Genomic DNA, 15,716 nt, shown 5'->3' with positions numbered 1-15,716 from the left:
GCATGTAAATATAATAATAACCACTGCAGCCAAGAAGATTGCCTGACAAGCACAGTTGTAAGTAAGCTATTAAGACTCGACTGTACACCGTGTTCGTGTTTTCCTCCGAAAACAATAAGTTCCATTGGAGCAGCCTTTCAACGCCTCTCTCTGTCTCTCGCAAGCAAAGTTGACCCAGACAACAAAGTAAAGCTATTTTTTGGCTACGAGCCCGACATATTAGCCAGAGGTCCCTTTACTGCGGTTCGGAGCCGCGGACCTTCAGTAACAGTAATAAATCACAGCAATAGTATATTCACGTAGTAGTAAAAAGCATGGTAATATATTAAGTAATCCAAAGTATTCAGAATACGTTACTCTCATTGAGTAACGTAACGGAATACGTTACAGAATACATTTTGGGGCATGTATTCTGTAATCTGTAATGGAATACATTTTAAAAGTAACCTTCCCAACACTGGCCTTATAGCAGTGTAGTCCGTGCTGCAGGGAGAATGGACTGCCATACCCGTTATGTGTCTGTGAGCGCGAGGAGGGAGAAAAATGTGAGTGGAAAAGTACGAGCTGTCACCGAGCAGAAACAATAATAACCACTGCAGCCAAGAAGAGTGCCTGACGAGCCCAGTTGTAAGTAAGCTATTAAGACTCGACTGTACACTGTGTTCGTGTTTTCCTCTGAAACAATAAGTTCCGTTGGAGCAGCCTTTCAACGCCTCTCTCTGTCTCTATTTTTCGGCTACGAGCCCGACACGGAACCCACGTACTAGCCAGAGGTCCCTTTACTACGGTTCGGAGCCGCGGACCTTCAGTAATAGTAATAAATCACACAGCAACAGAACATTCATGCAGTTGTAAAAAGCATGATAATATATTAAGTAATCCAAAGTATTCAGAATACGTTACTCTCATTGAGTAACGTAACGGAATACGCTACAAAATACATTTTGGGGCATGTATTCTGTAATCTGTAGTGGAATACATTTTAAAAGTAACCTTCCCAACACTGGGTGCCAATTAGGTCGCTCCCTGTTAGGCTTCACCTTTACTAATTCAAGTCACTGAACTATACTCTATCATTTTTATCATTTTTGCTGGTGCTTTTTTGGGGTATCTTTAATGCAATTACTATGTAGTGAATTATATCAGCCCAAAAGGGTAAAATTTTCCAAACAGGAAATCCAAAACTATGAGTGACGTCACAGTGGGGATGTCTTGATGTGTCTGTGGCTTGTGTTACACTGGTCTGATCCACCTTATCGGTGTACTCGTAATATTAAAAAAACAGCAGCTTTAGAAAAAAAAGAACAACATTAATAGTATTAGAAATAAGCAGCCGTTCTTTCATAATGTTCACACACACTTCTTTTTAGAGCTGTAATTGTCACGGCGGGGTGCGCCGATAAGTTTAGTTTACAGGACCCAGAAGCAGACACTAAAGGCGGAGTTGCTGGCTGAACAGAAGACGATCCTTTATTTGGATGTTGGCACATGAAAAAGCATGAAGCTATGAAAACTAAGAAAACTGTGAACACTCAGAAAACTAAAGGACTAAGAAACTCAGTGAAAATACTATGACAAACTATGAACACTGAGTAAACTATGACAAAAACACTATGGGGATGCAAACAGACGACCTGACAACGAAACAGAGGATTTAAATACACACATGAGGTGATCAGGGGAAGTCGAGACACATGAGGAAACAGCTGACAAGGATGAACATAACGATGCACAGGAAATGTAAACTCAAACGCAATGACATGAAAACTGGACTTTCAAAATAAACAGAAAAACATGACAAGACACAGGCATGACAGCATCAACCAGAAACATGACACAATAAACAACAATGGGAACATTAACACATCGGAACATCACTGACACACATGAACCTAATAACAAGGCAGGGGAAGGGAACCTAAATACAATGAACGAAGAACATACTGGACTCTTACAACATAACACAGGAAACAGGATGAGGCAAACCAAACAACATGGGCTTCACACATGAGACATGAAACAAATGGCAGGTGAGACCAAAGCCCAGGGAAAAGGGGAAATGCGGGGATCAATAACAAAACTAAGGCTGAACCACTTTAAAAGGAGCTAGATGAGCTTAACCCAAACGATAAATGACAAAACATGACGCCTCAAGTTCTAACTAATAATACAAAACAAGAACCTAACATTTCCCCATACTAACAAAAGAAATACACAATATATCATGAACTCAAAATGCTGGGTCACAGACCCAGCCCATGACAGTAATTTCTTATTAATCACACATCAGGTTTACACAGCTAGTCACAGCGCATTATAAGTGGGCACTGCGAGGCAGTGAAGCAAGTACATCATCATGGGATTGGCTCTCTTAGGAGTACTTGAACGAGATTCTCAGTCAGTGCCAAGAGTCAGTGACATCATGATCTATTTCTGGCTGTCAAGTGGAACATTTTGAAGCTAAAAAGGTATCCATTAATGGGGACCAGCTGCATGGTCGGAAACACCAGCCTATACCAGTGACCCCACCGAAAAATCAAGTGCAGCTGCCAAATACCAGAAGAATCAAATTATTACACTTATTTTCTAACATGTCTTCAGGAAATTGTGGTAACTGCGACAGATGAATGAATACTGGTTCGATTCCTCCTCAGTCAGCCTACTCTGCAGTAATTAAATAACTATATGTCAGGATTAAACCAACTGATTTATACTTTTACCATCTGCAAATGACAAGTGTATATTTTTCAGTGGTTGAGTCAAAATAAACACATTTAGTGGCTTTTGGAGGGAGGATTACGTTTTCAGGTCGGCACAGCAAGTACTGGTCATAACCTCATTTCACTCACTTAAGTGGCTCTCAAGGGACCAGTTCTCTAATTCATTCAGGCAGAGCCTGCAAGAAGAACAAGTGTGTGTTCTGGGAGTGTGCATGTGCGTATGTAGAGTAAGATTTAAGTATTTCTGTATTCCTAGCTCCAGAATCTGAGTCATGCCCAAGTTCTCCCCACAGTGATGCAAACTCTATCGCAGATCCTCCTTTCAATTCCACCTACACACAAAAAAAGCTTCAACACGCACTTCTGCTCACCGGAGAAGATGACGTCAGAATGTTTGGAGTGCGTCTGCCCACGCACGTCTTTTCCTAAGTGCGAATGATTCACTTTTAAAGGTTTATGGGGATTTTTTTTTTTTTTTAAAGAAAAGAGATTATTCAATAAATGTCACTATTTCAATGTTTACTTAAAAGTGAAATGACAGCTACAGTTGACCTTTTTCAGTAGTAATTTATAATACAAAGTTTCTTTTTGCTTTATACATTTATTTATATATAAGGAACCCCATTAGCCTCCACAATAGTGGTTGCTAGTCTTCCTGGGGCCCTCAAGTATAATCTAATAAAGTAGGAAAAATGTCCACATGATTTGGCTCTTACATGCACAGTAATATTTTACAGTTATAAAAATATGAGCATGCAAATATCAAGAACATTGAGGCACAATACACAAGAATCAAAAACAGGTCACAACCTTGCCCTCTTACGATATTTACAATAATGAAAAACTGTGTAAATAGGCTTTTAAGTGTTTTTTAAATTAGAAATTGCATACAGCAGTTTTTTAAAAATTTGCTTTTGGCTTGAGGAATTACTAAATTGCAGTTTGTAAAAAATAATTGTGTATTTCATCTGGATACTGCAGCTGAGCAGAGAAGGAATGTGGTGTGTTTAACAGTATTGCTTTCTTTATAAATAAAAGTAAGCCATAGTATAATTTGGCTTGTACTAGAAGCCAAAAATGGTTTTTAAAAGTTTTTTAATTATGCATTTGATCCATCTTAACACTAATCTGGCTGCCTTATTCTGGACTAACTGAAGTCTGTTAAAGTCCGTCTTATTAGCTGCTGACCAGATGATTGAACACGTGCATTAATAACATCTTTCATGATTGAGGAAGTGATGTAGAAAGAGCATTTTCTAGCCAGCTAGCTATTCCCTGTCCCATATTCTTACAGAGTCTATGTGCTGAGACCATGAAAGGTGGCACCACCAAGTAGTTCGATCTGGGTGACCTGTTCTTATATTGATCCAGCTATGGGAAGATTCAGTAGTGGACTGTTTACCAAACGTTGTCTACTTCCAATTAACTAAGATTTAGATTTAGATACATTTAGAATCATGTTATTTTTGCTTATCCAGTCAGACATGCTCAGCAAATCTTGTTGTAATACGCTGGTCTTTTCGGAGTTAGCTGAATAAAACATGGTGGAATCATCGGCATACATTACGAGAAGAGATTTACCCGAGATAAATGGCAGATTGTTCGTGAAAACTGAATAGAGAAGTGGACCGTGGCAGCTGCCTTGGACTAAACCACAGTTCACGTCGCAGCCATCTGAGAAATAACCGTTATAATAAACCTTTTTGCCTCCTTTCAGATAAATGACTTTTCATCCAGAACAGAGCAACTGGTGAAAATCCATAACATTTCAGTTTATCAATCAAAAAGTAATTGGAATTATTTTCGATTCTTTCCACTGTAATGGAAATAAGCTGCATGCCAAACATCGATTAAATACATGTCATATAGGAAGAAAACTTAGCAAACTTGGCTGCAACTTTGAGCAGTTTACTGTCTATGTTATCAAAACCTGAGGATGTATCATCAGGAAGTGATATTAATAATCGCTCCACCATCTCAACATTCACTGCCTCAAACTTAAATTGGCATTGCTCAATATTCATAATAGCATCCTGTATAAGACAGAGTCATAGGGTATGCAGTTTGCATGCCATATTGTCATTAATATACAGAGCTACGCCCCCTCCAAATTTGTTTCTGTCTTTCCTATACAACTTATAACCATTCATTTGAAATTCATTATTGTCAAAGGCAGAGTCTAAATGTGTGTGAAATGGCCAGCACACTTATACAGTTTGTTGACAGCAATCACTAAATTTCCTGAGCCTTATATTTAAGGCTACAAATATTTACATGAGCTACTGAAAAATCTTTTCCGGAAAATCCGGGAATAAGCATATAGTCGGCTATTTACAAACTGATGAATCATAACAGCTAGAAATGACAAAAATCACTGAAAGTCCAATTTTTAAATTCAGCGTTCTGGGACCTCGGTTTAACATTTAATTTAACATTTTCAGGACGGCAATATCACCTCTGTCTCTGGCCGCGGTAACAGTTCTTTTCTGTTGTTCCTGATGGATGAAAAATCTTCATTGATGTAAAGACTGGTACCTTTCAGCTTTCTGGCAGATAAAAGGATTAATTGTCTATCTTTAAATCTTTGTAATCTGATCACAATCTGTCTGGCTCGTCCATTCTCTCCTTGCATGGGCCACTTCAATTTGAATGCTGTCACTGTCCAGGCCCAGCTTCTTCTTCAGCAAGTGTTGGGCTTTATTTTTTTACTTTGCTGTTGATGAATCTGATCTTTGTAAAACTCCCACTGCTGTTCCAGCATAGCATTTAGCATGCTAACACTGACATAGCTGTCATCCTCTACCACTAGCACTTTAGCGGCCTTCAGGGGTATATTTGTAAGGTTGTTTTGCCTCCCCTACCAGTGAAGATCTCTGTTTCAGTTCCAAATTGTGACACCAAAATGTCCAATCTTAAAACACTAATTAAAATGTATAAAAAAATAAAATAACCCCCCCCCAAACACTAAATAAAATCATGTGATTTCATATGACGGACAAATCTGCCAGTTGACGAACAGTTCCTGTAGATACATGTGATTTGTCCAAAATTTATTTTATTCATTTAAGATGCGTGCAATGCAAGATTTTTAGGACTGATATGGTATGTGGAGAAACACTGAAAATGAATACCTTACAATCGCCAACTAAAAGCAGCAGCTTAGCAACACCAAATATTTTATTCTACAACTGGGTCTTTCATGGTTGAGTAATTACGTCCCTTCTCTAGACTCCTTTTAATAATTCTGCAGGCAGCCTGAAAGAGTGCTGCTGTGGTGTTCTCCCCCTTTCCACTAATAAGTGCATCTTTAGCTTACATCAAACAGTCATCACTGGAGATTTTATCACTGCCAAGGAACGAGCTATTTTGTAGGGCGCTGGAAGAATTTAACCTAAAAGCTCTTGGTCTAAGGTGGTGAAAGCTAACAGTAATATACATGTGGCCTCACCATACAGTGATAAAGAGCTAATCAAACATTTTTATTTCTTGACAAGTTTAAGGAGGGACGCACCAACTTGTGTTTTTTTAAACCCTTTAAGGGTCCACACCAAGAAAAAAGCAATGGAATTTTTTTTTGTTTGCATTTCTTATTGGCTTGGGTGAGTAATACATCTTTCAATAGATCCTGTAGTTTTTAAAATATTGATCTCTACCAAATGGTTGAGATGTCACTTAATGGTAAACATATGAAATGCAAATACAAGTACAGCAGATAATACAGTTGGAAAAAAAAAGGGACAAATTATAATTAAATTAATAACAAAAACTATCCAGAGCATTGGATACAGTTTATTTCTAGTAGCATGCCAGTGACCATTGCTGGTTTTCATTTCATTAAAGGAAAGTATTATATCAAACATCAAAATACATATTTTTTTTAATCTGCAAATGTGAAAAATGTGAAACGGCACAAAATGCTGACATTCAGGCCACTTCTGATTGAATGCTACTGTGCAAAGCCATTTTTGTTTTTAAAAAAATTAATAAAAACAGTGCAAATCAAGCACATCTGCTTGTGGTTTTGGTCGTTGGGGTCTTAAGGTGTAGCATTTATTCTGTGGTCTTGGAGAGCTGAATCATGGTTGTCCAACTCTAGATGCTGGCTTGTTAACTTGGTTCAGACACAGCCAGGCAGAAACCTTTTGAGAGCCATCGGTTTCGGGTCCAGTAGGGCACAGTCGCTCTTGTAGACCAGGTATTCAAGTCAAGGATGTATCCCAACAGTGGAATATGCCATCTCCTTAACTTGTAACTTATAACTTGTCTTATACAAGTGTAATAGCATATCAGAAAGTTTCATTCCTCCCATATGCTAATTATATACAGGGCTGAGTGATGGGCATGGAATGGTGATCTTTGCACTGGACTCTTTGCTCCACCGTTTGACCGATGAAAGAAGCATGAACCCACAGGCATTGTTTAGGAGGTTGAAACATCTCTTGTCAAACTATTTTATTGCAAATGGACCTTCATCAGAGCCTGTAATAACAGGCTCCATGGCCCTTCTTCATCAAGTCTTTGTCTGCCATCAGGGGAGCTCCACCGGTGCAGTTTGGTCATACAGTACCAATGCACCTGAAGTGTGCAAATTCTGGACCAAGCTGAAACTTGTGAAGAGCTGAGGTTCTTTTATGGGATTGCATAGTGTTTTTTACCACTTCGGCCCCTAGAGGTAACTTCTGTTCCTTTTCACTGAGGGGAGCATTGAAGAATGTAGACCCCCCTTGATACAGCAGCAAGTCGTGGATGATGCCAGATGAACTTGCTTGGCAGAACAATTTAAAGCCCCACTCATGTGGTTTGTTGCCAATATACTGGTGGAGAGTGCCAGCCCTTGTGGTTTCATATGAAACCATGACCTCAAACACACTGTGGTTGAAGATGGATGGTATCATGAGTATCATGCCACAGGACCATGTGATTTTTAGCCATATAATTGTTTGGCGTCCATATAGTGCTTGTTAAACATGAAATTATAATTTTGCTGTCAAGTGACATACATCTGTTTAGTAAGTCCTCTAACACCATCATATATCAAAAAATATCGTCCTACCTTAGTTTAATCAAAAACACTCAAAATATGTTGGATGTTTTTTTGTTTCTGACTTCCTGGTTGGGAGCGGGATAAGAAGAGCCAACCGTTTACATTCACAGTGCTTTCTGGTGGATTTTTTGGGATTACAGATGTAAACCAACTGGTAGAAAAGACTCAATAAGGTAGATCAATTTCAGTGAAAGCCTCAGTTAGATATATGGCCTGAAAGTGTGCTCTACCAACTGGTTGAGCAGAACGCTGAAGGGTTAATAAAATTAACTGAGAGGGTTTTTTTTTTTTTTCATAAATCCAAACAAAAATGACCTGCAGTATATTCCACTATTCATTTCTAAGACTTTGGAACCATATAAGTCTAATTTATTGCCAAAAGTATGATATAGTATAGAATATCTATCTTTTTAATGAAAATTATGTCTGGGGTGAGTGAGGCCAGTATAAGCAAGTAAGTAACCAGCGCTGTGTGGCAAGTCAAAAAGTTCATTTTGACTTTTAAAATTATAGCTAATCAGCCAACCAAAAAGGAACTTAACATGCAAGCAGCTGCTGTTTCCTTGTTCATCTGATCTACTGTTCCTGGAGCTCCATGACTTTACAGCACACTGGCACCACACTGCGGTGTTCATTAGAAAGATAATTACATCTGCAGGAGATCCTTCTGCACCGTCTTGTCACCTTGGTGTATCTGAGCAGAACCCCTAGCCTCACCTTACTTCCTCTGTTTCCCCTGCCAAGCCACTAGACCAGAATCTAGTGCTTGGCATTGGCCCGAGCAGTGATGATTCATCCAGAGGGCTAGAACTGTCTACTTAATCACACCCTAACCTTTCAAGGGTATTGATCAACTCTCTGAACTCTGCTATTAGAAACAGTGTAAGGTGCATCGCGCATGTGCCAAGGAGTTTAAAAGGGAAAAGAAGAGGAGAGGGGAGAAGAGGCTTTGGAGGTAAATTGTGCAGAAAAATGAGGAGGGCTTAGTTTTTCTGAAGAAAATACTAAGGACATCAATAAAGTAACGGCCACATTTTGCAGCATTATATAACTGTACATGCATATTTATGCTGTATATAATGTAGGTATTATAATATGTTCTGAAGTTGGTCAACTTAAGGAAGGCTGTTGCTGCTGGTAGATGCCTGTGTTGTCCACGCTTGCCTGTCTTCGCAGTTTCCTCCTCTCTTCCTGCCATGCATCATCTGCAGATCTACCCTGCAGGCAGCATGAACTGGGGCACAAACAATAACAGTAATCATGGAAAATCATGTGCTGCACTGGCGGTGGAGACCAGCTGACTGGCTGACTGCTGGAGCCAAAAGAGTCTCCCGTACATGCAAGAGAGACAGGGTGGGGGCGGACGTAGGGGAAGTCGTGAGCAGGAATAAAAATTGAAAGTAAAGGAGAGAAAGGTTCTCCCGCATCCACTCTCAAGCTTAGTCATCTTCATTTCAGCACTGCTCTTTTCACACAGCTTCTCCATCTCCCACCCCAATGCCTGACTCCCAACACCTTCCCTCTTTATTCAACATTCACCCCCACGAAGTTCCACAGAGTGGTACGATCCATGATTACAAACAGTCATTTAGGAAAAATGGGTAAAGTTTTAATAGGGATGCTCTTGTGGTGACACACTATGTCATCCATGGATATAATTATATAGTACACAATATGACATTATCATATAATTCAGTATATAACATAATAAACACTAAGAAACACCAGAGATGTATGTAACCTTTAGATAAATACACAATAGCCTGAAATTACTGTCTGAAATCAAAGCATATTTTCACGCTCAGTCATTATTTTATACAAAGGATACAAGCAACACACTACATATTCTCCTGAAACCAGTATGTTATGAATGAGCAAGCCACCGATCAATAGACACCTACCCATACAATAATTTAGCCAAGTCCTAGCTTTCATTTCAGATCAGCTGGTATCTAATTACTATTTTGTTGGCCAGAAGCAGAATCAACATCTGTTATCAGTTTGGAAAGTCCAAACAATGAGATTTAAACAGCCGCGGTGTCTGATATCAAAAATTAAGATGTAATGTTTACACAATAAAAACACTGGCACCAAAATATATGAGAACCAAATGTAGCAAATATCGTTTTTATTGATGACTAGTGAACTGAATGAACTCAGTTTAGAGACTGTTTAGATTAAGAGTTGCTATTTTTGAGCCTAGAAAACAAACTCATGCCTAAAGATGCATAAATGGGGAACTGCTGTTTTAGCAGTACTTCATTTATCTCACTGCAAGCTATCCCTTAGCAATGGCAATAGTAAGGCAGGTCTCCCATTGCCAACACTAAAAGAGGCTGGTGAAGGACCCATTGGCGTTACATTAAAGCTCACTGGGGTGAGGAGCATTTTAAAACATGCAGGGTTACTATTGAAGAAACTTTTCTAACATTAACCACATACATTTCAGTGTCTGAATTCAACCAGAGAGTTCATGTGTAATGGTGAGACGCAGGTGGCTTGTAACAAAATGGCTTTATTTGATGGCATGGGATTAGAATGCACTGATCCTTAAGATATAGTCTCATCATATATTTCATTGGCATTAAAAAATATTGCATGTCTCTTCATATTTATGTCTTAAAACACCATCGCGTCATGTGATTTCTTTCACTTCCCTACATCTTAAAATCAGCAGGTTAGTATATTCTTTCTTTTATTACCTTTGACTGTGAAATTAATTTATTTACAATACTGCTTAGCTTTAAACATGATTTTTTTCTGTCTTCAGAATATCTCCGTGACTAGACATCTGTATAACTACAACCCAGATCTGTATTTGCAGAAATCTAGAGCCTGGTGCCATTGAGGAGGATTAGCAGGATTGGAAGCTGCTAGGAGAGCATTAGCAGCAGCAGCAGCAGCAGCAGCAGCAGCAACAGCAGACTTCATGAGACCATGTTTGGCAAAAGTAAATAAACAGCATGGGAAGAAGGCTTCCGCAGCCCCTCAGGGTCCTTCCAGTACAGTAACGCACAGCTGAGCGCTCCAGAGAAAGCTGCCTGTCTGCCAGTTTCCCTGCATGTGTCACAATACAGGCACTGTTGGGGGATGGAGAAGGCTCACATGTGGATGGTGTTACAGGCTTTGAGTTGTCTGAACACTTTTCTTTTAAACTGTTTATTCAGTATTTGTGTAGAATATTTCTGTTTCCAAGAGGCTCCAGATTCAACACAGAGCAATGCAAAATGTGGACCTATATAAGGCTTTTCACATGACAGCAGTGCTCCCCATTTACCACAGAGGCTTATAGTTAGAGGCAAGAACAAAGTGCTTACTGCAAGCGTAGTAACACATCAACAGCAGGAAAGCAGCTGAAGTTAAACCCATTCCTTTATCTGTTGAAAATGATCTGCCATGCTTTAAAAGCATTCATACTTTAATTGTATGATGCAGAGATCAATGAGGATATGATATGAAATGTTTGTGTTTGCTCCAAACACTGTCACTTATTCAATAAATCGTCAAATGGACCGCTTCCTGTGGACCTTCAGTCCAGGAAGTAAGGATGTTCTGAAACAACTATTAGACTGTTATTCAATTCACATATTTCTCTTGGAGAACACAATGTATTTAATATTAGAGCCCAACTTTTGTGTGATATTAGCTATTTGATGATATAATGGTTTCAGCAAACAAAACAAAAAACTATTATTTTTTTAACCCATATTATCATATTAACCAGCTTTGAGCAAGTATTTGGCAACAGTGCAAAGGAAAAACTCCCTTTTAACAGGAAGAAACATCTGGCAGAACCAGGCTCGTGGAGGGGCAATCATCTGCTGCGACCGGTTGGGGGTAATAGGAGGAAGACAGGATAATTTATTCAGCATTCCACATTCACCTTCTTGAATGTTACCAGTACACCATGTGGGCTCCTGTAGTTCACTTCAAGTAACTGTATTTGCCAATTAGAATGCATTTATTCACCAAAGCAAGTGTAAGTATGGAAGCATGTGAGGAATTGGAGCATATTCACAATGAGAATCAACAGTTCAGTGGTTATTATAGGAGAATGACTTACAAGGTTTCTTTGGACTTATTGCAATGTTAAAAGTTCTCTTTTGTAATTAGAGCTTTGTAGTAGTTGATTAGACAGAATATTTTTCTTGGATTTTTCTTGTTTAGAACTGAAAAATAACGTTTTTTTAAGCATTTGCCTAAATAAGACACTTAGGGCAGAGGCCTCTTTGCAGAAAAAGCATGTCACGCAGCACTGAGTGCATGACAAACAAATAATGGTTGTCTCTGTTATTTCACTGTGATATAACAAAATAGGCTGATGAAATCTAGAATGGACAGACAAGGGACAGTCGGCAGTAGGGGTGGGGAGGCATATCAGGGAAGGGCCAGGGGTACTGCCGAATTTTTATGCATGTAAGCGGGGATGTGTTGCTGGAAGCGTCAGGGACGGCAAATGTCACTCCGATGAGTCGAAAGTGTCGTGACGAGCAGCGGAGCCGTGACCTCGGATGGAGAGAGAGAGTTGAAAAACAGAGGAGAAGAGGGAGATGCAAGGCAAAGTGCAACACAACAATAAAAAAAAAGGCGGCAACAGCAGAAACAGAGAGAGAAGGAACAAAGAGAAAGAAGAACAAGAGGAAGCAAGTTTGTGGTGGGCCAACATCTAATCCTGCCAGCGCTCTGGGCTTCAGGAACAGAGGAGTGATATCAGTAAAGACACATTCACAGCCTGCCTATTGCTTAAATGAGGCCACTTTTGCCCCCCCACCCACCACCACCAAAAAAACCTTTTTCTCTTCTCATTCATCATCTCCTTAGCAATCACACACACAAAATGGAGAAAGACCTGGAAGCTATCTATTGCCCTCTTTTAAGAATCGCACTACATGGTTATCTGAGCATTGTTCTGCACTACCGGCCCCCCAAATGACATCTTTATTAAAGAAGTCCCATTATAAAAGAAGTGTCAGATGCAGTAAAATCATTTCAGTCTAATCGAGAGCAAAGACATCCTTAATAAAGGTGATGGCTGCTTCTTAGAAATAATCTCATTTTTATTGCTCAAAAAGCCAGAAGCTGCAAGCACAACTCTTATCAGCTGCATATTAAACAGAAGCACAACAGGGCACCTCTTTCCTTCACCAAATGCTTCTGTATAATTGCCAAGGTCTAACAAACCTCTTCGTGAACCATTGCAGTAATGCTGATATCATGCAGCCCAATAAGACACCATCAACATAATTAATAGAATCGTTTGTGCCAGGACATTGCTAGGAAGATCCCAGTGATGTTTGAATTAATCCAGATGCCAGGAAGAGCACCAGAACAGTATGTCAGCTCTGTCATTACAGTGACAACCCATACATCATTGTAGCACTTTACTGCTGGCGGACATCAGCAAAACTGTCTGATAATTGAAATGTTATTTCACTTTGGCAACCTTGGATGCTTTTTCTGGAGAAAAAAAAATGTGAGTATGTTTGATGGAGAAAAAATATAAGACTGCCTAAAGACTTGCATTCAAATATGGGACGAGAGGTATATTTGTTGCCTTTTGTTGTTATTCTATTTAGTGTGTGTAGGCTGTCCTAGAAGCTAAAAAAAATAACAACCCCAAAGCATCTATGAACAGAATTTGTTAGTGCCTAACTTTTGCTTTTTTTTGTCTGTCTGGTTCTCTCAACTGTGTATTTTGTTCACCGTGTAACTTCTGAGGTGGATAAAAGCCCTGAGGCTAAAACATGAGCTAGAAGACCACATAACCCCAAGTTCAAACCTGCATTCTGAGATGAATTCAAGATCAAATATAGCAAAGGCTGACTCTGGTAAAAAGCAGGTTTTTACCCACTTGGGACACACGGTCCAGAGATCTGAATCAGAAAAGGTGAAAATGGGTTAATTCAAATTATTCTGAAGGCCAAGGGGCAAGAAGTAAAAAAAAAAAAAAAATCTGGCACCTCCTGTGAACAAAGTCCTCTTTACCGACAAACCCTCAGAGTCTCTTAGAAACAGAGTGGGAAAGGCATGTGACTAGAATTACTGACACAGTTTTAGCTAATCTCCACTTACTGCAGGAATCATTACATAAGGGCTTCTATGTATGCGTTGCTCAAAGATCCTCACAAATGTGTTTCGATTATTTGTTTTCAAACAAGACAGGTTGCCATTGTCATATAACCCACACAGGCGAATGCACACTGAATGTTCGGTTATGCCTGAAATTTTAAATTATCTCAAACATGCATTTATCTCAACAACACTTAGGTTGGGTAAACTCAGCACTGCAGATATCCGTAACCAGTGAGCATAAGAGCACAGCAGAACCCATTAATATGCAATTTGTTGTACACTCTCAAGTACTTACAAAATTATCTACATGTAAAAGAAACTGGTGTTGTAATTGGAGCCTACTTGTAGTTACAGGAAGCAACAAATACACTAAATTCATTCTCTTAAAATTGATAAGCTCTCTGTGTTGAGTTCATTTAAAATTTAAAATTTATTTGTGGTTGGTGAGAGTCACTAAACTGGAAAAATATATGGTACTCCAAGACACAGTACTAGTGCCTTGTTCATTTAAGCATAATGAAGCGCTGCTCTGCAAATTAAAAGATAATTATCTCGTCTGAATAATAAACAGTGCTGGGGAGGCGCATATATATATATATATATATATATATATATATATATATATATATATATATATATATATATATATTTACAATTTGTGAGGCAAATAAAAAGCAATACAGCCACACTCTACATTCATGTAAAAAACAAGTTTTCACAGTCCTGTAAAATCTAAGTATACCCTTACTGATACCATAGGAATGAAGACAGTAAGCAGCAGCCAGGTGCTGCTAATCAAATGTACTTAATTAACTGATCATCAACAAGTTTGACTACTCAAAGTCCACATCTCAACCCAATGGAAATGTTGTGGCAGGACCTCAAAAGAGCTGTCCATAAATGGATGACAACAAACTTTAATAAAGTAAAGCAACACCGTTCAGAAGAGTGGGTGAAAATCCCTCCGTAAACAATGTGAAACACTGAGAAAGCCATACAGAAAATGCCGTTATGGGAGGATTGTTAAGTTATTGCTGCTAAAGGTGATTCTACAAGCTATTGAACTATGAGGTGTACTTAATTTTTCACACGACTGTATGCAACAGGTGCCCAACAAGAAAAACGATAATAGTGGTTAATTTAAAGAGAGGGTGAAGTTCGATTTATGTCGGGAATGACTACGTATGTGCAAAATGTCTGATGAAATGACAAATGTTTGAAAGGCAGTATTGTCGTCAAGACCTGTTCCAAAACCAGTTTCAGTTGAAAAGTACTTCTTATTTGTATAGTCCACTGGAAATGCATGTGTCAGCATGTTACCTCTATCAATCATGAGAGTTGGACTTTGCACACTTTTTTCTCTACACTGTTTACAAAGTCAGAGATAAGACATTGATTTGATGGTTAAAAAACAGCTTAGGCATACATTTAGATTAGCATCCACTCCTCTCTGTGACAATGAAGAAAACAAGAAAGAAAGAAAAAAGATGCAGGAAGGAGACTTTTGCCTTCTTGTAAAAGGGTCTGTTTTAACCCAAGTAATTGTTCATAAAACTAACCAAAGGTTTTGTATTTGACTTGCCTTACAATAATAAAGTCATTGGCAATCAGCCTTTTCTATTGTTTAGGAATTAGGTTGTGTTGTGAAGAGGACACTAAAACAATAAAACCAAAGAAAGTTTTAGAAAGTATAAAGTTTAGATGGACAATATTTTAATATTTTTATAGCAAATTTATGACAAAACACACATAAAATAAGTCAAAGACGACATCCCAGTGTCATGGAAGTCACAACACATCCTTTGTAAGCACATCATTATTCCAGCTTCCTACTTTAATTTCATGTCAATCCTTCGTTCTTGTCATGTCAGCAATTTCAA

The 15,716-nt window shown here is 38.8% G+C and overlaps 1 protein-coding gene and 1 long non-coding RNA gene across 2 annotated transcripts in view; both read right to left on the bottom strand.

The window, feature by feature from the left end:
- The window catches only part of ppfia2 (PTPRF interacting protein alpha 2), a 180,950-nt gene that overhangs the window by 154,311 nt on the left and 10,923 nt on the right, over window positions 1-15,716 (bottom strand).
- Window positions 3,280-14,436, bottom strand: LOC120735842. Its single transcript, XR_005696358.1, has 2 exons — window positions 14,023-14,436; window positions 3,280-13,885 (listed from the first exon to the last, which is right to left on the bottom strand). It is a non-coding gene; the product is annotated as an uncharacterized LOC120735842 (long non-coding RNA).

The sequence above is a fragment of the Simochromis diagramma genome, unplaced genomic scaffold (assembly GCF_900408965.1).
Source record: "Simochromis diagramma unplaced genomic scaffold, fSimDia1.1 OVJJ01000816.1, whole genome shotgun sequence".
In the NCBI taxonomy this organism is placed as follows: domain Eukaryota; kingdom Metazoa; phylum Chordata; class Actinopteri; order Cichliformes; family Cichlidae; genus Simochromis; species Simochromis diagramma.
This window is presented reverse-complemented; position numbering and strand designations above follow the sequence as displayed.